Genomic DNA, 22,130 nt, shown 5'->3' with positions numbered 1-22,130 from the left:
CTGAATAATGTAATGTATTATTGGCAAATGCAAATAAAGTCTTACACCAAAAAAAAAAATGTTCATTTAACCCTCAGATTGTGATTTGGCTGTATTTTTTTGGGCTAGGAGTCCACTTTTTGTTTCTACTCTTTTTTTCAAGAGAAAGGAAGTGCCCCTGAGTCTCCAACTTCCTGTTCCTGTCCACCAGGCTCCTCCCAGTGCTTTCTCCATGTGGTGTTCACTTTCATTTGGAATTGGAGCTGGAAGGATCACTCTTTGTGTTTGTCTGCTGCATCATAGCATTTAATTGGATTTATTGAGGAATTTTGGATTTGAACTTTTCTTTCACAAGTAAGTTTGAGAATTGAGAATTGGTGTACTGTATAAATGTCTTTTTTTATTTTAACTACAGTTTTCTGTGCCTCTTAATCTTTCCTAAATATTATTATTGGGGGAGGCCTGTACTGTTTTGGTAAGTTTGCACAGTGCTACAACACGACCTTACAGTTTTTGTCTTCTTCGCGCGCTCAATGTGCGTGCTCGGGCGCGCGATCACAACGTTTTATACAGTTCGCACCGCCGAACACGCCGAATTTGCATTCTCGCGAGCAATATCTCTCGAGTTGCCTAAAACGTTCCCGAAAATGTAGATGCTGTTCATTTTGCTAAAAGAAACTCCTCAGGTTGTCATTTGCTTGTAGGTTTTGGAGCATGGACCACTTACTGTTTCTGTCCTCTATGTACCTTGTTGTTTGAGGGTGGCCTGACCATGTGGGCGACTTGGTGGTGGCCATTTTGTCAAGCCAAGCATTGTCCTTTTGCAATAGGAATGTATTGTCTATTTGTCTGTCTTCTCTTTCTTTTCATGTTTTTGGGGGTGGCCAGGCCATGTGGGGGCGGCCATTTTCCATGTGAAGGGCGGCCATTTTAATTCATGGTACTAGTAGCAGCCTCTGTGTTTTTGCCATAGGCCTCCAAGCTACTAGAGTCCTCCTCATCATGGGTGCATGAAAGTTGTTCAATTCTTATAGGGGTGTTTAAGTTGTAAGTCTAACATCATATAGGTCATGGATGGTTTTGGATTAATTAGCAAAATGTGTCTTCGGTGTTGAATTGCAGGTTTTGGTTGTGTTAAATAATATGGCTTTTTCCTGCACACTAGGTAACCCTAGAATTCAGCTCGCGTAGTTTTGGTTAGTTTGCACAGTGCTGCAACGCGACCTTACAGTTTTTGTCGTCTTCGCACGCTCAATGTGCGTGCTCGGGCGGGCGATCACGACGTTTTGTTCAGTTCGCGCCGCCGAACACGCCGAATTTGCATTCTCGCGAGCAATATCTCTCGAGTTGCCTAAAACGTTCCCGAAAATGTAGATGCTGTTCATTTTGCTAATAGAAACTCCTCAGGTTGTCATTTGCTTGTAGTTTTTGGAGCATGGACCACTTACTGTTTCTGTCCTCTATGTACCTTGTTGTTAGACGGTGGCCTGACCATGTGGGCGGCTTGGTGGCGGCCATTTTGTCAAGCCAAGCATCGTCCTTTTGCCATAGGAATGTATTGTCTGTCTTCTCTTTCTTTTCATGTTTTTGGGGGTGGCACTGGCCAGGTCATGTGGGGGCGGCCATTTTGTGTGACCTTCCATCCTGGTTGCCGCAGGCCTACAAAGTTGTGTGAATTTTTGCTGCCAGTAGGCCTAGAGTCCCAGAGATAGTCAGCGGGGATGCTTGATGTAGCAGTTTCCATTTTGTCTGTTGAATTTAACATCATTTAGGGCATGGGTGGCAATGCATTGAATTTTCAAATGTGGTGTTTGGGGTGTAGTTAACTGTTTGGGGGAAAATGCCTTTGTTGTTTGTGTTGTTGTGTAACTTTCAAACCTTGTAGCCATGGGGATTTTCTTTTTTGCATTAAGCTGTGATGTATGCATCCTCCTTTTTCTGGCCATATAGGGAGGGATATAGGCCTGGTTGAGTTTATTTTTTTCTGGCCTTTGCCCTTTACCCATGTACCTGTGATGAGTGCCCATGTGGAGCTGTGGTGGTAGTAGTAGTAGTGTGCGGTTTTGTTTTTGACAAATTGGCCTGTGTCTTGCCATTGTTCCTGTTGGCTTACTACTGTTCACATCCCCATTGCTATCTGCTGCAGGTCACTGATGCTGCATCCATGATGCACAAATTATGGATAAACAAGTTCCACTTCCACTACATTTGCATTTTAATTCTTTTCTATTCTTACTCTTACTGGATGTACTAATACTGCTAGTAGTAATTAAAGCTAAAATAAATCCATATTCGACTGATGTTGTTCTGCCTTCTTTGCTTGTAGGTGCACAAAAGACTGAAGAGGAGGTGTCTGTCATCATTCATCGCCTGTTCTACTGCCAGACGGACGTCCTTCTGTACCACGTCACGTATGGTGTGAGTGACTAACCTGACCAGACATCATTCTCAGCAACTTGTGCAACTGAGTGCTTCTGCTGACATCTGAAGAAGATGGGCCCAAAGAAAGCAGGTACCAGGTCCTCCAAGACCAAGAAAGTTGCTGAGAAGAAGGAAGAGCAGAAGAAGGAAGTGACACTTAAGTCTGGTGTTGACCCGAAAACCTTTTTTGGGAGAAAAAAAAGTACGCCTGCAGCAGCAGTGACCGGGGTCCAAGCTGGGGCCAGCACCTCCGCATCAGTGGGCCCAAGCCACCACCCCAGGCCCAAGCAGATGAGTGGGGAAGAGGTAGCCAGCCTAATGGTGGAAAGCAGTGATACTGAGCATGACCTGAACTTATCTCAAAGTAGTACACATTCCACGCAAGAAGGAACACAGCAGAAAAGTGGTGAACAACAACCAGCGCCCGCAATAGTAGATGTCCAACAACCACCGCCCGCAATAGTAGATGCTCAACGAAAAGAACAACCACAACCACCACCTGTAATAGTAGTTCCACAACCACCGCCCGCAATAGTAGATGTTCAACAAAAACAACTACCACAACCACCGCCTGCAATAGTTGTTCAAGAAACATCACTGGCAATCGTAGTTGTTGTTCCTCCTGAAGTCGGGGCAGTTCAGGAAATTGAGCCTGATGCAGAGCAAGAAGAGGCAGCACATCATGCAGGAGATCTATTGGGTTCCAAATCCCCACCAAGGAAAAGGAGGGTTAGTCCATTGAGTTCTTCGGCCAAGCATCCCTTCTGATGATCTTGACTTAACTTGGGAGCCAGAACGATCTGAGCATGAGAGGGAGAGACATCCCAAGAAGACCAGGCTAGGGAAAAGGAAGGTTCCAGGAAGCCTACCACTTATGGAGTGCGATGTTCAGCAGCCGGATAATGATAATGATGGTGATGATGAGTCAGACCCAGTCATCACAAGCATTACTCCTGGCCCTGAGGACATGGAGACCAGCATTTTAACCCTATCAAGAATGGCTGCGACTAGGGATGTAGTAGCACGCATACCACCAACACAGGCCACACCAAAACTACCTCCAGATTCCATTTTTACATTTGCACAAAGCCGGCAGCGTCCTACATCCAGCACAAGTTCCACCTCAGCAGAAGGAGGTAGTGGTACTACTGCGCAGCCACATAGTGCAGTTCACCACACAACCTCCAGTTCATCCGGCATTGGAAGTGGCACTTCTAGCAGGAGACAAAAGTTAAGCTCCCCAGTGTGGGACTTCTTTACAGTTAGCGCAAATGAGGACAGCATTGCTATATGCTCCATTTGTCATTACTCTGTTAGTCGTGGTAAGCTTGGCACAAACTATGGTACCGGAGGCCAAATGACCCATATGAAAAAACACCACCCAATCCAGTGGGAGGACCACCTACGTATCATAAAAGCTGGAACCATTAATGTTGGTGGGGAAGCAGTAGAAGGTCCACGGGTAACCGGACAGGATGAAGAGGGAGACATTCTATCTGGTAGTGGTACACTAGTAAGTACCCCTGTCCCACTCCCCAGCACTGCAGTGGTAGAACCCAGATCCTCCGGATCAGCAACATCTCTGTGGCACCAGAGTAAGAGTAACCCGGAGACACCAAGGAGTACGGGTGCGAAGTCTGTGACACGAAGTACTGCATCGGGCATATATGAAAGAAATACCAAGCAGCGTACCATTCTTAGCATGTTTAGGCAGGAGGGAAAGTACGAGCGCAACCACCCAATAGCACGTTTGTACAATGCTAAGCTTGCTAAAATGTTAGCTCTGGACCTTCTCCCTTTTTCTTTTGTTGAAGGGATGGGTTTCCTGGAATTTGTGTCAACCCTCTGCCCAAAATGGAATGTTCCCAGCCGCTACTATTTTGCCAGAGTTGCTGTTCCAGCATTACACCACGACGTGCTGGAATTGCTTGGAAAAGCCTTGCAGCAGAGTGCTGTGCATAGTATCCACCTGACAACAGACATGTGGAGCAGTAGCCAAGCCACAGATTTCATGTGCATCACTGCACACTGGATCTCTTTTTCAGGTGTTAGAGACAAGATATCTACAGGCATTGACACTACTGAGATTTTTAACGATACTCGCAAACATGCAACTGTAGCCATGTTTGCTATGGAAGAATCGCATACTGCTGCAAACATTTTGGATGAGTTCAACAGCAAGGTCTTTGAATGGCTGCAACCAAGAGGCCTCAATGTTGGTTTTGTTGCCACCGACAATGGCAGTAAGGTAGTTAAGGCCATGGAAGATGGCGGCTATTTCAGGGTCCCGTGTTTGGCACACTGCATTAACATTGTGGTTCAAGACTTTCTGAAAAGTGAAAGCAAAGTCAGCAACTTACTGACCATTTGCAGAAGAATCTGCACGCATTTCAATCATTCTTTTAAAGCCCGGAAGCAGCTACGGGTCATTCAACGTGAGTGTAACATGCCAGTCAAAGCACTCATTCAGGAGGTACCAACACGTTGGAACTCTACGTATTACATGCTCGAACGGCTCTTTGAGCAGTACATACCACTTAATGCTTATGTCATGATAAGATCAGGGGATAATGCTGTTAAAGTCATGACCGTTGAGATGTGGCAATGGGACCTCATTAAATGCCTGACTGAGATGCTACTTCCTTTTGAGGTCTTCACACGTGCAGTCAGCAGGGAGGACTGTACTATGAGTAAAGCAATCCCATTGTTGTACATGCTTGAGCAAGAGCTGAAGGAGGTGTCTGAAACGTACGGAGGTGTGGGAAAATGTGAAGCATGTAATTTTGCGAAGTCCTTAGCAAGCCGCTTATCTCAGAATACAAGGATTCAAAATAAGATTTTGTCACATGAACATTACATATCTTCTTTATTCTTTATTTTGGTAAAATGTTTCACCATAAAAGACATTATAACATTCTATAAAAAAAGTTAAAAATAATTATAGTTAGCAAATACATTCAGTCCATTACACAGAATTTCATCACATTATTGTATATTGTCGTCACTAAACGGCCTTGATACATTTCCTCCTCAAAGGCCACACGGCACCTAGGTACTTAGCTACTGTGATTACAATATGGTTCTACAGGTCTGTTTTAAGGACTCTAAAAGCAGCCAGACACTCGACAAAACCCAGGTTTCTGCATAAAGGGATGATCCATTTCTTGCGTATCTCATGATATACTGGGCAAAAAAAGATTATATGAAGCTCAGACTCATCAGCCAGTTTGCAAGCTGGACATACGCTATTTACATATTCACTCCACTTGCTTGTAAATACACGGAGTGGGTGGGACCCATGTCTCCATTGTAAGTAGAGTTTCCTAAGCAAGGAGGGATATAGGTTGTCTAACACTGGCTCAAAGATATAAATGTCCTTAGTCCGTAAAAATGTCTCTGTTAATGACCCATGATTTTGGTGACAGTGCAATGCCAATAATTTGCTATCATGATAAACCTTTGCCAATAGCTTTTTGGGGAAAAGTGGGCAGGTGGATAGAGGGTCGGACCACAGTTTCGGAAGGCCCAGACCCTCCAGCTCAGTTTTAATAAATTTCAGCCATTTGATTTCCCCCGCGTTGGGCAATGCAAGCACCTCCTGAAGACCTTGTCTATAGCTGATCAGTTCCGGGACTGACCATATCCTACGCCAGTATGCTATCGGTCGAAAGGACAGTTCTTCATCAAGGGGTCGCATTCCAAAATCCATCCTTAGGGGGACACGGGGGGTTCTGGGGGGAAGGGCTACAATCCTCCGAATAAACCTGTTCTCCTCTTTCAGCAAGTCCTGAGAGGCTGCATGGCCCCAGAGCTCACACCCGTACATGGCAGCCCCCCTTGCCTGTGCCCTATAGATCTGCAAACGTGGGCCAACGGGCCGGATAGATGAGTTGTTATTGCACAGGAGCTTCATGATACCGCCCGAGTACTGAGTCAGTTTGAGGAGTGCTTTCTCTTGGTGGGTACACCAGGTCATTCTCTCATTTAGGATAATTCCTAGGTACTCAAAAGTTCTCACCCTTTCCAGTTTACTATGTCCAATATTAGGGGTGAAGCAGAATTTTGGGGGGGGATTAAACACCATAAATTTGGTCTTTAAGGTGTTAATTTCTAGACCGTGTTCCCCACAAAAACCCACAAAACCATCGAGTACTCGCTGGATACCCATCGTAGACTTTGATAGCAGTACGGTGTCGTCGGCGAACATGATCGCCGGCACTCGGGATCCCGCCAGCTTGGGAGCGTCAGAATTGTCCACCCCATTAAGATGAGGGATAACCCCGTTGACGTAGAGGCAAAACAGGGTCGGTGCGAGCACACAACCCTGCCTTACCCCCCTGTCAACGGGGAACCTATTCGACAGGGCACCCTCCTTGCCACACCTTACCTGTGCAAAGTTGGCAGTATGGAGATGAATAATCATCTCCAACAGGCCCTTAGGGACCCCCAGTTTGGCCAATACCTCCCAATTTTTTTTACGACGGACCAGGTCGAAGGCCGCCCTCAGGTCCACGAATACAGTGTAGAGGCTGCCACCCCCCAACTGTACCGTTTTCCAGTAAATGAGGGTGAGCCGGAAGACCTGATCCATCATTGAAACCTTCTCTCTGAAGCCCGCTTGGAGGGGACTCAGTATGTCGTGTTCCATCATCCATTCTGACAGACGATCCAGCAATAGCCTGGCGAATAGCTTTTGTGAAACGTCTATCAGGCTTATTGGCCTGTAATTGACCGGGAGCAGAGGAGAACCCTTTTTAAAAATAGGGACTATCTCTGCCCCCAGCCAAGTGGGGGGGATCGTCATGCCATTCAGAATGGCATTGAACAGCACCCTAAGGTACGGGCCCAGATTTTAACTTCGTGTTTGTATAGGTCACCTGGAAGCCTATCGAGGCCTGGCGCCTTGTCAGGCGCCAGCCCCGTGATCACCATAGTAACTTCTTCCAGAGTGAATCCATCCATGGGGACTACACTCTCAGTATGCTGGTCCATTGTGAGTTCTAGTGGAGTCCCCGGTTGGTCCAAGTTGTGTGTTCTATACAGATTTTTAAAGTGCTCCTCCGAAACGGCGGGTGCTATATTTGCTTCAACTGCGGCTAGGGGTTCAGCTGATCCGTGCTTAACAATTTGCCAGAATTTTCGGCTATCACGAGTTGTGAGGGCGGCTGTCATTTCGGACCAATTTTCCTCATCCCACTCTATTTTAGCAATGCGTAAGATGGACTTATAGGCAAGCCGTTTTTCCTTGATCTTACTTGGACTTTCCCTTATTTTAAGTGACTCTAGTAGGGCAGCCTTTGCTCTCCTGCAAGAATCGTTGAACCACGAGGCTCTTTTCTTATTAGATTTCTTCATCCTAGACACCGGGTTCAATACTTCTACCAGGTTAGAGCATAGCTCAGAGTGGATAACCCCAAGCACGGAAAAGTCAACAGGGATGGTTTGAGTGGTATTGGGTAAATCGGCTTCTTCTAGAGCAAGAGGTTCAGTAGCAGTGTCTAACTGCGGGGTGAGAACCTCAACCTTTTCTAGCGCATTGACCACTGCTACATACAACCTTTGGATGTTATTTGAGTTCTCTAGGAGTTTCAACCATTTGATTCTACGTCTACTGCTTTTCAAAACCAAGGCAGCCAGGGGTGCTAAGTTTTCTTCTACCATACCCATAGACAGTCCCTGGACCACAAATCTCAGTGAGAGAGCGTTATGGTCGCTGTCGTTCCTAGCTACTATCCTAAAATCCTGCACTTTATCCCAGTCCTTCGTCGAGACCATGATATAGTCTACTCGTGACTCGTAACCTGGTCTGTTGAAGGTGTATTTTGGTGGAATATCTCCTTCAGTTCGACCATTGCATGCCTTCAGCGAATGGCAGAGCGTTAGAGAAGTAATTTGGGTGGCAATAGGTGACCAAGCCTTTAAGGGTGGAGCCACCAAGGTGGGGATCTCCCAAAGATCGGCCTCTTCACTTGTAACACCCACTAGATGTTCCAGGAGAGGCTCATATTGGGTATTAAAATCTCCCCCCACTATAAGTGGAGAGAATAAGCTGGCGGAATCGAGGAACAGTGCTAGATCCTCAATTGTCCTCGAGGTACCTGCTATCCCTACCGGTCTTGCGTATACGTTAATCAATGCTATGCTTGCACCACGTGCCCATTCTAAGACAACGCACTGAAAGTCTGCTGAGTTGGTTTCGCAGAGTGTTGCCCTACATCCAAGATGAGAAGCCACCCAAATCAAAAGACCCCCAGATGGACGTCCCTTCCCACCCCAGTTTGCCAGAATTTCAAAGGAAGCATATCCGGTGTGGGACTGTTTTTCCCTGGCCCATGTTTCTTGGAACAGGCATATGTCGTATCCTTCTATTAGTTTCACCCACTCAGGGGAATCTATTTTATTGGCCAACCCTGCGATGTTCCAGGATAGTATAGAGAGTAGGCCTGGAGTCACCAACTTATCAGTGCCATTAGTTACCGAAGTAGCCCCACTTGCCCTTGGGTGGCCTTGCAGATGGAAAGGGATGCCTTCCTTTGCAGTTGAAGTTATTTCAGACATTACCTCGACAGGGGGATTATCCTTAATGCTTAGGTCTAATTTAGCTTTGTCTGTGTAAATATTGTTATCATTAAATGACTTAATGATTGAGGTTGTTGGGGTGTTTGTAATGCCTGCCGAATGTTCAAAAGCAAGGCCATCTTTATGCCTATTCTCATCTGCAGTTAGGTTACAGTCTCCAGATGGAGGATGTGGAGAAGTGGAAACAGGTCGGCCCAGGGGATAGATAGAACAGCTGAGTGGATCTGCTGATCGCAGTGTGTTAGTAGGCTTGTGAGAGAGTCAGTCTACTTCCTCGAGGCACCCAAATCTGTTATAGACAGGTGCTCCTGTCCACCCACTATGTGTATTTGGCCAGTTATTGTAAATCCCACCCTGCACACCTTTCCTCTCCGGGATCCAGCTCCAATTCCCTCCTGTGTTATAGTGTGGGCGTGGAGGGTAGAAATAGGTTAGGGGTCTGGATGCTATGGGCGAGTTTGCACTGTTGTAATTCCAGGAGTGAATATGGTGTGCAGTATTGGGATTTTCGAATGAAACAATTACACAATCGCCATTAATGGACTTGTGCGAGGTGCCTATCCAGGGTACCCATCGCACCATGAGGATTTTACTTCTCAGGTGGTTGGGTATTGGCCTTATGACGTTAAGCCAGTGTATTACTTTGTTTTTTAATGACCCATAGTCTTCCTGCTGGTGAAATGACAGTTCCGGCACCCCTGTTAACACAACTACATATGGTCTTACATCAGGGGGAAGATCCACATAACCCCTATTGTGATTTGTGTTGGATTTTGCTCTCTGTGTTGTAGGGTGGGGGTTGTTGTGCTCGTTGATCCTCTGGGAAGTCGTGGCTGTCGTAGCAGGAGCAGGAGGGACCACCTGCTGGTTTACGTCCACCGCTACCCTGTTAGCAGGAATGTCTGTGACGCCCTTATGCCGAGGTTTTGGAATAGGTTTAGCTTTCAGGACTTCTGAAGGGGTGAGAATAGGTAGTGGTGTGACGACAGATAGTGATGGCGATGGATTGTTATTGATGGCCGATGGACAAGTTAGTTTATTATTATCAGTTATACTAAGGGTGGCTAAATTTAGGATACTTTTTTCAATCTCAAGCATCTGAGTTTCTATTCGTATTAATCTAGCTTCAACGGGGGATAGAAGTTTTTTTAGTGTTCCCCACACAATGGTCAGGAATTCCACATCCTTCCCTTTTATAGTACAGAGTGGAACCCCGCCATCCTCACTTTCTATTACAAGATTATTTAAGTCGCTTTTACCCTCCAGATTTGCAGGACTGGGCTCTGTTTCTGGGTCAGAGGGGCACATGTTCCTCATTGAAGGGGGTTCAGGGGGTATCTGGGGTAATGCCTGAGTGGGTAATTGGGCCTTGGCTACCTTAGCCTTTTTACTTGAATAGGCAGAGGTGTGGTTGCGTTTTCTTTTGTGGTTTGGGCCCTTTTGTGTGGTGTGAGAAACCCCCCCAATATTTTCCATAGATTTGGCAGTGAGAACCTTCTTCAAAGGGGCCCCCTCGCATGTTATATCAGACCCAGCCTCCCCGCCTGCTAAGCAACTTTGAATGGTGGGGGTTGCTTGTAGAGACCCCGCCTTAGGTGTATGTGGCATGGGTGCTAATGGCTGGTGGATATCGGCCTGTGTCACAATCAATGTGGTAGTTGGTCCACTTGTATGGTCAGGTGTTTTGACAAAGTGACAAAGGCAAAATGCCCTAGGGACGATTTTTTAGCCATGGCCAGTTCCTGGGATAGCCTTCTCGCTGCATCTAGTTCACTGGAGACCCTGCGCTGCATTTTATTATTTTCCATGTCTATGGCGATATTGGTCCTGGAAATAAAATCGTCTAGTGTTCCATTTTTCAGCTTGCCCTTCGCTGCCCTACTCTTATACTCACGAGTTGACATAATGCTTTCTCTAGGGCGGGCTCTCGACCAGTATAGCTAAGGGGCGATTTTGAAACCAAGAGATGTGGCCCAGTCCAGTCTCCACCAGTCTCTAACGGCCTCAAACGGCCCGCTCTCTGCCCGGTCTTCGCCCGCGCTTCTGTCCGCGCGTCCCGCGTCAGGAGGCGGGGCTAAATGGGAGGAGGAGGGGGCGGGAAGAGGCACCAGGTGCGCGCGATGGTCAGGCGCTAGCACCTCTGGGCCTCGCAGTCCCGCTCCCGCTTGGTGTTACAGCGTCCCTCTCCCTCGGCAGACGCGAAATCCTGGTGTTGGAGCGCACGGGCTCAAAGTTCCCCTCAGTGCTGGTTAGGTCAGGGCAATGTCCGCAAAAGAATCCACTGGGTCCTGGCCAAAGAACGACTGCGAGCGGCACCCGAACATGAACATTACATTACTGCCACAATTTTGGATCCACGGTACAAATTATTTGTGAACAGTAATGCAGTAATTCCTTTTTCAGAAGAGGATGTTTCCAAGTACAAAACTGTAATAGCCAAGGAAGCCACTGATTTAGAAAACGAACGGCTCTCAATTAGAGGCCTGCCAGTGCCAGCCCAGGACAGTGCAAGTACTACTGAGCATCCTACAGAGTCAAGTTCTTCTTCACAGCATGCGAGCAGTGCGTTTGCTTCCCAGCAGTCACCAACACAAACAATAACACCAACCGCACCAACAGGATCTGATTCATCAGACACAAGCAAAAAGTAGCTGCTTGGTTTCTACAGAAAGGGATGGGGAAGTCTGTTGCTGTCGCAAAGCAAAAAGAGGACGAGCAAACCAGAGCACCAATGAACATTGAGCGGATGGTCCAGGCCTATCTGGATGACACAACAGAGGTGTTCATGGAGCAAAGCCCATTGGTGTATTGGTATAGGACAAGAAGCCAATGGCCACTGCTCAGCAGGCTGGCGATAAAGTATCTAGCTTGCCCTGTTGCAAGTGTCTCTTCTGAGCGTGTGTTCAGTGCTGCTGGTGCCATTGTGACTGTGAGAAGGACCAGTCTCTCGCCCAAAAGCATGGAGAGGCTAACCATGATAAAAATGAACCAGCACTTGATACCACCAGACTACAAAGTCCGTGAATCAGAGCTGGAAGAGGAGAGCGAGTCGGAAGAAATAAGTATTGGGTTACAGGACCTACTTCTGTCAGAAGAACCACCAGGGTTTGAGGACGAGCTCCTCTTCCCTGACAACTAGGCTTCGAAATTGTTACATTCTCCCTTCCTTTATTTCTCCCTTCCTTAGTTATTTCTGTGTATCTGTCTTTCTGACTCAAACTTGAAAACCAACTCCATCTTCCTTTCTCTTTTAATTACCTATTGGACTTGCACATCTGAGCATTTACTGTGCACTCCACTCATCAGAGTCCTGCTCCATCTTCCTGACTCACCCTAAATACATTTCCATCTTGCCATACTTTGGATGGAGATGGACAATAGTGCAATAATGTAGCTTCTAACAGTCCTTCCATAACAATTGAAACGTACGTGTCTACAGCCATCTTCTGTTTTGTTTCCAATCTGAAATGCATCACTGTCTTAAGGTTACACCTCTGTCTGCAGGCATACACATCTCTTCAATGTCAGAACTAGAACAGGGCTCCAAAATTAAAGTAAACTCGTCATCACTTTCAGAAGGCTCTGCTGCATCTCTGATCTGACAGTCACAAAGAAGAGAAAGACAGGTATATGAAATAAATGATGCCATACATTGCATTGGCTGCTTGCTGACTCAGAGCAATGTGCATGAAGTCGAAGTATACTAGGTGTTTCAAAGTGCTTGTGTCTCGAGTGATGGTCAATGTTTCCATGTTGTTTAATAATATGTATCCAATTGTACTCCTACTACTGCAGGTGCAGTCTGGACTTAATCGTAGTCACTCACTACATACTTAGTTGCTGTTTTTGGTCAGTTGGAGAACACGTACACGTGCCACCCCGGATGATGATGATGATGACCACCATACAATCTTTGCACGCTGTTAGTCAGTTTGATCAGAGATGATTGATGGAATATGTTCAGGAAGTGGAATACAAGGTAAACACACAACCAATCAACAAGAAGCACAGCAGACCTAGGCTACATGTGTGTGCAGTGGTGGAATGGAATAGTGGTATGATTGACATTGGCGCATTGATTTACCTTAATCACTTGTTTTGGAAATACTAGGTTGATGTATTGTATATGCCTTTTGTCTGGAACTCTGAAAAATGTAGGTAAATGGAGTTTGGGCCACAGACTCACGTTCCGGTGTTGTGGTGTGGCCCTGTAACTGTTCTGTGCTGGCTCCTATCTTGTTGTTCTTATCGATGACTGCTGTGCAACTAGAAGAGTAGAGTTAATCAATGTATCCAAGCAACCTCAGTCTGAAAATCTTCTCGCTCACGAGTCTTGTCTTTTTCGCACTACACCGTAATTGATTTTTATGTTTTCATTCTGTTAACTTATTTTGTAATACCCCATTTCTTCTTTCATCAACACTTACAGGCCGGCCTTTCACCCAACGCTACTATTATACGTGGAGCAACAACTCACACTTACCTTACCAATCCTCCTCATCATCATCATTCTGCCAGAGGCGCCCAAGAATGATATAATCGATCAATCAGTCACAACAGTGTCCATGGAAGGGATGAAAAAATGAATGCCGAGACACAACTACACATTTGGCCCTGGATTAAATACATTAACTTTAGTATCATTTTCATATTTTTCTTTGATTCCTTTTTCCTCTTCAATTATTTCACTCTTGTGTTTGGTAATTGATTGTTCACTTAAAGTATCTCAATTTTGTTGGCTAGCTTTCAGCCCGCTACAACAGGTATTACGGTTTCTCAGAGGGCATACAGCCTAGGCAAAAGTCATATAATATCATAAGAAGTACTTCCTTTGAATTGTGTAGTAGTACTTAAGTAATTACCACTTATTTATTAACCATCCAGTTAATAATAAACCTTCATTGTGCATCCATTTCGTTGTTCTTAATTGACTTTACATTTATTGGGGAATTGTGGATCACCAATCATCGTCTTCATTGTTTTGCTTTTGTTGTCTCCATGCGTACTGTTTTTCTTTGTCAAACCTTTCCCCAAACCCCCGTTCCCATCCATTCATCAAACCCTAACCCTCTTCCTCCAGGCTGTGTGGTTTTATATTGAGGTGTGATGTTACTACATTAAATATACACCAACAATTGATCACACGCTTGCTGGGGCAGATGTGGTGAAACCAACTTTAATGGAGTCAAATGTCAACGAGGCAGGGCGAGGATCTTCTTCTGCTTGCCCACCCAAGCTCACTTTATGTAATAGTGTACAAGGCAATTCATGACCAAAGTGACCCAACGAATAAATGTAAATCATTGCTGGCATTGTTTGAATTTAATTTTAGAGCATTTACGTTTACGATTTGTATTGTGTTTTAATAATGACTCTAACGCAACTACAGTTATCTTCTTCTACTTTTTCAGTCCCCAACACCATTGATTTCTTTGAGTTCGTTTAGCAGTTGCAATATTGTTTGTATTTTTAGTCTGTATTATGTACTGTAATGTTCTACTTCTCTCACATTCTTTCTCAGGCAAATGACTGTCTCTTTGTTTTTGTTTTCCAATGCTAGTGCCATAGGAGTCTACTCTACTACTATCACACAACCACGGCATATTCTCCGTTGTCTTGGGAAACCATGCAGCCCTTGCGGTGCCAAACGTAATCATCATCAATCACAGTTAAGAAGAGAAGTTTGCTGGGAGGTATACTGGAGGAGAGGCTGGTAGTACTAATAGGACAAATGTTACTTTGAGTGAGGGGCACAGCATCTATCTGTTTGCATGTTACACATGTGGTCAGTTAATAAAGTATTTCAATCAAACACTGGCCGCTGCCCTGCATCTAGAGTAAACCTTGTGACGTACAACAGTAACCCCACCACAAAACAGCATCATATCATATCTGTGTAAGTTGAAAATAAATAACATTTATTCATGTATAAAAATAATATCCTCCTTTCCCACCCCTATCCCCACCCTAACCCCAACCAATTTCCAAGTCCAAAGAATGTCCCACAAAAATAACCCCAACACCCAATTCCCACCCACCAACAAAAGTATTAAACAAGCATTTACAATGCAATGGTTTTGCCTTTGTTAAAGTTAGAGCTATTGGCATTATTTTTATTTATGTTTTTTTTTAAACATAAATAAATGGCATTGTCATTTACAATAGCAGGGCAGGGCACAGGGAAGGGGGGGCGAGGAGAGACGAAGGAGAGCTGCGGGCTCTTGTTGTAATGCTTGCATGGATGAGTTGGTGGATGCATGGATGGGTGCATGCATGGATGGGTGTATGGATGGGTGTATGGATAGATGCATGGATGGGTGGATGGATAGATGCATATATACAGCCAATCCCTCAACAATTTATGCAATCCACCAACCCATCCAACCAGCAACCCATTTATGCATCCACCCATACATAATGTAGAATCAGACTTAAGTTCCCCCATGAACCATTAAGCCTTTACCATGGCTTATCATCAACGTATGCTTTCAGAATGTTACATAAACTTGCAGCCATTCGGCATACAGTTGGAAATTCCAAATATCTAAAGTACTGCAGTTTGCAAACAAAAACAATACATTGCCTCTCTCAAAAAGGCATACCAAGGATCATCACAAATAAAATATTGTGCCCCCCATGGTTTGCGAAAGGGGCAGCCCAACACCAACCAACTTGCCTCCTACAAAGAGATGTAATTTAATGTAAAGAATTAATCTCTGCCTTGCCACCACATTCACTTGTATTGAGAACAAGTATTCCCATCAGGCAAAAACTAGAATACAAGCACTTTCCGTGGAAGGAAACCAAATCCGGCCCAATCACGGCTGTCCTCGACGGAAGCAACATGTGGGCAAAAGCAAATCCTCTCGCTAACAGTAATTCTGAAAACTCATTGTTGAGAACACGATGTCCAGCAGCTGTGGCTCTCAAGCCAGACCTAAAACGCGTCGATACCACGAAGCGGCAAAGAGAGCGCTCTGCACGTCATGTACAGAATCAATAAGACACCCCAAAGCTGCCCTTACTCAGTTTAGTAAAGATACACAAACATCAGGCAGGCCCCTTCTGCACTGCAGTGGTTTCCCCAGACCTGAATGTGTCTCTCTTCCCTCTGGAAAACAAGATACTGCACTGAAGGCCAAACCGTAGCTATGGATAAGCTCAGTCAATTGAAACGTAAGCTGCTTCTAGGCGCATCTATCCATTGAACACGAGTACTCTAGACTAGGCGGTCATGCTGTTTACACTACTTCAACACCGCAGTAAAACAGGTGTCTAGCCCTCCAGCCTTTCCTAGAATGTGGACTGCTTATGATCAATTAGGGGGGAGCTATAGAAACGGAGTGCTTAAATATCCGTGTTCCATATATTCCGCCAGACATTTCTAATCAAGCATGCTATGTTTGAAGCGTACACTGTGCGCGTTCCAGCTTGAGACACCCCGAGAGATTGAATCCTACGGACAAAGTTGCGGCTCATTGATTTACCAGCCCTGAAGTGATTCCTGGCCTCTAACGCTACAGGTTTCAAAAGCTACCTACTCAGCTGGCAAAACGAAACATATTGAATATGTAAACAGTTCCACTCCCTTGTGTGTACCGCGCGGCGGACAATCGATTCTTAAAGAATTCGACTCGGCTAACTACAGAATCATTTCCCCCCCCCCGGCGATTTACCGACACCAAGGCACATTCTTTGCCACGTGCAGACTTATTGTTCCCAGTCCCCGTCCTGAAGAGAACCGTCAATTATCCGGTTCGAAACGCGTCGACATTCCCACCCTGTGGTCATTCGAAAGGGTGCACCTAGGAAGAGAAAATATATACCGTCTGGGACCCTAGTGGTGCAACCCAATACAAATATCCAACCACAGTGTTGTCAGGCAGGCAGGCGTATCATTCCATCTGTCCCCGCTTGTCCCTTGGTTTTACATCCCCATGGACTGGTTATACCCTCGTGTTTTGTATGAATTTTCTCATTGTATATAAATGCAATTTATGTTTGAGTATTGAATAACGTTATCGCTTTTTTTGGTGTGTCATTTTTAACTGTCTTTATTCAATTGTGTTTCTTTCACCTTGTAAATAATGTACATTGGTATGTGTGTATAAATGTAAATACTGTATTCATGTATTCACTGATGTGAGAGTCTTTGGTTTGCCCATGCGTTTTGAAAAATCTGAAAAAACAGATAAAAATTAAATAAATTTGTTTTGGTACAGAAGACCTTGGTTACGTAGTACATACTGACTGCGTTACTGATACTCACGATATTAATTTTCCCTATCCAGCCATTCTGTTCTGTTTACTTTGTTGTTGAGGTCCGGGCTGGATAGATGTAGGATCCAAAATCTTTTTTGTTCTACAGTATGTTTGAAGCGTACAGCACTGCAGCACGGTACAGGCGGTGGCAGGAGCCACGGTGCATCCATCTTCGGCATTTAAATAAAGCACAGCTGGAGCCCTTTGTTCAAACAGACATGCCTCAACTATGACCGAACTGAGCGATCCTCCTATCCATGGTCATTCATCATGCCCACAGTCGCCTACATCGTGTGCATATCAACAATTATTTACTTCACGAGCTTAAGTCAATAAATCCACCAGTGAACAGGAAAGGCCTGCGTTTATTAATATAAAAAGCATTGGCAAAGTAAAGAGACCTGACACGTAATGCAGCCATACTCCAGGGGAGGGATGAAGACACGAAGCGGAAGAAAGCCTAAACCGCTGACCAATAACAAGCAAATGGGCGTGACAATAAGCCAAGCAATAACAAACAATGGATGGCCTCTAGGCGCACCGAGAAACAAGCTACCAGTATTACGAAGAGCGGGAGGGGTGCGGGGGCGGGAACGGACACACGGACAGTGGGAGGGCGGGTGGGAGCACTCACCTGGACTTCCTCCGGCGGCGGCGGTCGGCACACACAGGCACGTGTTGCAATGTTAATTGCATTTAGGTCGCATACCCTGGAGGAGCGGGCGTGATACGGATCGGCATGGAAGAGGGGCGGGAGAGGGGGCGGGAAAGGCGACCACGCCCATGCGAGCAGGAAGGCGGGTGCCGGCTCAATGCCGGACCAGATTCGGGGGCGTTCCCGAGAACAGGCTTTCGGCTGACGTAGCCAAAAGCCAAAAATTCTTGGGAACGCCCCCGAATCTGGTCCGGGATTGACGGACAGGCCCGTCTTACAATGGCTAGCCTCCATTTATGGAGCTAGCCAATGGAAGACGGGGGCCGTTCCTGTCTCCCCTACCATAATCATTAGGTTTTCGCCTGGGCGAAAAAGATGCGCAGAGCGCATCTTTCGCCAGGCAAAACCTAAAAAGGGGCAAATCAACAGGGTCCGGGTCCATTACAGTTGGAGGGCTTTAAGGTGTTTGTCCGCAATGATTTTTACGCGCTCCTCAAATTGGTCCTCCAGCTTGGCCATACGGAGGAGAAGTTTTTGCCGAAATGCACGGCACCTACATTTGCATCCATTGTGTGTGGGGGTGGCAGATGTTAAATGCCAGCGGTGAGCGGCTGCCTGGCCGCGGCGCTGTACTCCTGCAGGTGGAGCCTTGCTAGGGCCAGACGCATTGGAAGAGGCAGCAGCTGCTGCCGCCGCCTCCTCCTCCTCAGCCTCAGCCACCAGCTTGCGGTACTCCTCCACAATGGCCTGCAGTTTCCTTTGCCGGGCCCTGGCTGCCAACTCCTTCCGCGATGGTTTTGAGGAAGGAGTATGAGTATCTATAAAAAAAGAAAACAGAATTGTAACCGAAACTCTTCATAATTAATTCAACAGTACATGTGGCATAGTAGCACTACCAAGCGCAGTACATACAATTGGTGTCAACTTTTAGTATCTATCTAATCTGTCCTCCTGCTTCCCCTGCCTGTAGCATTGAAGTTTTTTCCGGCATTATACTTGCCCTAGTACTGGGTGGCCTTGAGTACACATAAGAAGAACAAATGTCTTTTTTGTATCCTTTTAGTTTTTCAAAGTAAGACTCTGCTTCCAGTGACAGTCTTCACCTATGATGAATTTCCTTGGACTACGGCCTGTACTAAAATTTTTTGATGCCACCACCAGGCAACTTATGATTCAAATAACCGTGATCTCTCGGCTTGATTACGCCAGCTCCCTTCTAGCGGGATTGAATCAATCGGAAATCACCCGCCTGCAGCGCGTCCAGAATGCCGCAGCGAGAGCTGTTGTGGGACTACCTAGATTTTGTCCAACCGCTAACACCTTGCGTACGCTGCATTGGCTACCGATTGCGCAAAGGATTCAGTTCAAGGTCCTTTGTGTAGCCTACAAAATTCTTAAGGGATCCCCTGCTATGATCCTTTTTAATCTTCTGTCCCGCTACGTTCCGGTCCGGGCTTTAAGATCTTCAGACCTAGAACTTGCGGTTGTCCCCGCTTTAAGCGTTGCAGGGCAGGCGGCCGCTCTTTAGAAGTTTGCACCGCAGTGTTTTGGAACTCCCTTCCCCCTGCGATTCGTGCCCTTGGGGATTTGCTTTCTTTCCGTCGAGCTGTAAAAACTTTCTTGTTTCCTTAAATTCTCTCTGCTCGGTTATGTCCAGTTGTGTTGTGTTGCTACCTTGTCGGGTGCCAGGACGCTCCTTCGCTGGAGCATCTGTGCACTTAATAAATGAGCCTAACATAACATAACATAACATAACATTTAGGGGGCATCCACCCATTAAAAGTAAATGTCTATCATTCTTTATTATCAGCTTAGCTGGTTTCACTTTCACCAGCAACCACCCATGCGTCCACTCCTTCCTTGCCTTGGGTTTCATTGACACAAACTCCGCTCATGATTCTTGCTATCCACTGTATCCATCCATGCACCCATCTTCTTTTGCCCAACCAGGCCTGCATTTTCTTTGACCTTACAGTTCTACCCATCCTTTAACAACCCATGCATCCGATTCATATCAGCCATGTGAATGAACCTTCCAAAGTATCCTTCTATGGTAGTTTGTCTTATTATTACATCTCTTTAGTCCTTCCTCCTTCCACTCTAGTTCACTTCTTTCCCTTTTTGTTCAACACATCCCTCAAGGTCATCTGATCTGACTTTTAGTCTTCTCCAAAAGTTTCACAGCTGAGTTGGAGTCTGATGGAAGAGGCCTTGTTTACTCAACTCAAACTGTAATGTAATGTAATGTAATGTATAGGCATTTATATAGCGCACTACTTACCCGGAGGGTCCCAAGGCGCTTCGACCGCTGCGAAACCCTTCCTGGCTTCCCTGAGAGATGGTCCCTTAATGGGTATCTCCAGGGTGAGACCAGGCATCCCCGGCGGTCTGGTGGGGCCGTTAGTGAAGATGAGGCAAGCTAATGCCCAGAGTTGCCGAGTGTGAACGCTGATCAGAATGGGCACCGAGGCGAGAGAATTATCGAGTCCGCTGACCCTGGTCCAGAAAACTGCCGCGCTGGGAATCGAACCCTGGTCCCGGGCCGTCCTCTGCTCTCGGGTCTGCCGCCTCTAACCAGTGAGCCACACAAAGGGTGTTTTCTTCAACCATTGTATATTGTCCAGTACAACTTTAAATTCATACTTTCCTAATAAGTCTCATAGCACAGTGAGGAAAAAAATTTCCCCATCCACCTAGTAATGCAAATAAGTAATGAATATAACTTACCACCGCCCACCACTGAACTTTCTTCCCCCACTGATGCTCCTGCAGGTGCCGCGTCCTCTATCCCCTCCTGGATGGCAATCTCTTCGCCGCTGGCCCCGTCGGCACTGGTGGTTAGTATTGATTGTGCACCTATAAAAGCAAGTACACCTTTTTAGATGCCTGCACACCTCCCCCTATTTTACTAGTTGTACTTTTTTCACCAGGAAGGAAGATTGAAAAAACAGTTACGTGCAACATGAATCGTTGTGACAGTGTAACTAGTCCAAATTGCGTCCAATGTACAGCAGTCACATTAGACAGAGTTTAGTTTTAATTTATTAGACGGTCCCTAGGGTCATCTAATCTACTCCTACTGTAGTCTTTGGAAAGTTAGCCTGAGCCATATAACCATTTTTTGATCCGTGTCTACTGCTTTGCCCATGTTACCTCACAGCTTGTTGCACAGTAAGAAAGACACCATTGAGGCCACATGAGTCTCCCATACAATTGACAAACCAGTATTGTTAGTCACTTTTGCTTAGCCATAATGTTGCACTTCTTGCCATGTGATGATTGCTAAAAACTGGCATAGTTGTATTCACTGTCTAACGTGCAACATTTTTCTCATAGGCAGATGAGAAGAGAAGATTGCCTTCTACGAAACAAGGGATTTGCAGAGCTTTCGAAAGATGCATGTGTAACCACTAACAGTATACGTTCAATGGTGAGAGGTCTCCCACAATTCACACATTTCTCTATCGTGCACTAGATGTACAAAATGTACAGTATTTAATCATCTTCATTTTGCATGGTGGAGCAGGATGTTTTTCATCGACATACTTACAAGTTACAACAATACAAAGCTTGTTATTAAAAAAATAAAGTTTTTGAACTTGCACGTAGACTCTGTGGTATATTTTCAGTGTCTGGGGTGCTGTGGACTGAAACAAGTGAGTGAGCGAAAGGGTCTTCTTCTGTTCTGGCGTGGGTTGTGTATTAAAATCATTGGGTATATCTAACTATCTTCGTGTGGGGGTCGGGATTGGACAATTGACTATGATGACCGAGACACTTAGGTAGGTAGACTAGATGGTCATTGGATTATGGGTTCTTCTGACTGAGTTCTGTGACCAGGGTCTAAGGTCCAACCTCCCTATCACCAACATCAACAACATCCTATTTTCTTCTTGTACATAGTTGTGTATGTGTAGAGAGAGAATAATAACCACAACAGCAGTAGAAGTATACTAACTGAACAAAAATTAGTAGGCAAACATCTGGTTGTGCATTTTTGTTGGTGGGAATTGAGAAAGACTGGAGATTACAGAGGACAACGCAAAAGACAGGAGTGGACCCAATGGCTACAGCTATTCTATCACAGCTTTATTCAAAAGAATACCTTAACTAAAGAGTGGCCAACAGGGCAAGCTTAGCTACACACAGTCTAATAGTAGTAGCACAGAGAGTCTAGGGGCAGAGGCAGCTTGAAGGAACTGAAAGTCAGGGATGGCATTGGATAGTTACGCAA

Source organism: Lissotriton vulgaris, chromosome 3_1 (assembly GCF_964263255.1).
Source record: "Lissotriton vulgaris chromosome 3_1, aLisVul1.2, whole genome shotgun sequence".
Classification (NCBI taxonomy): domain Eukaryota; kingdom Metazoa; phylum Chordata; class Amphibia; order Caudata; family Salamandridae; genus Lissotriton; species Lissotriton vulgaris.
Note: the sequence above shows the minus strand (reverse complement) of the source record.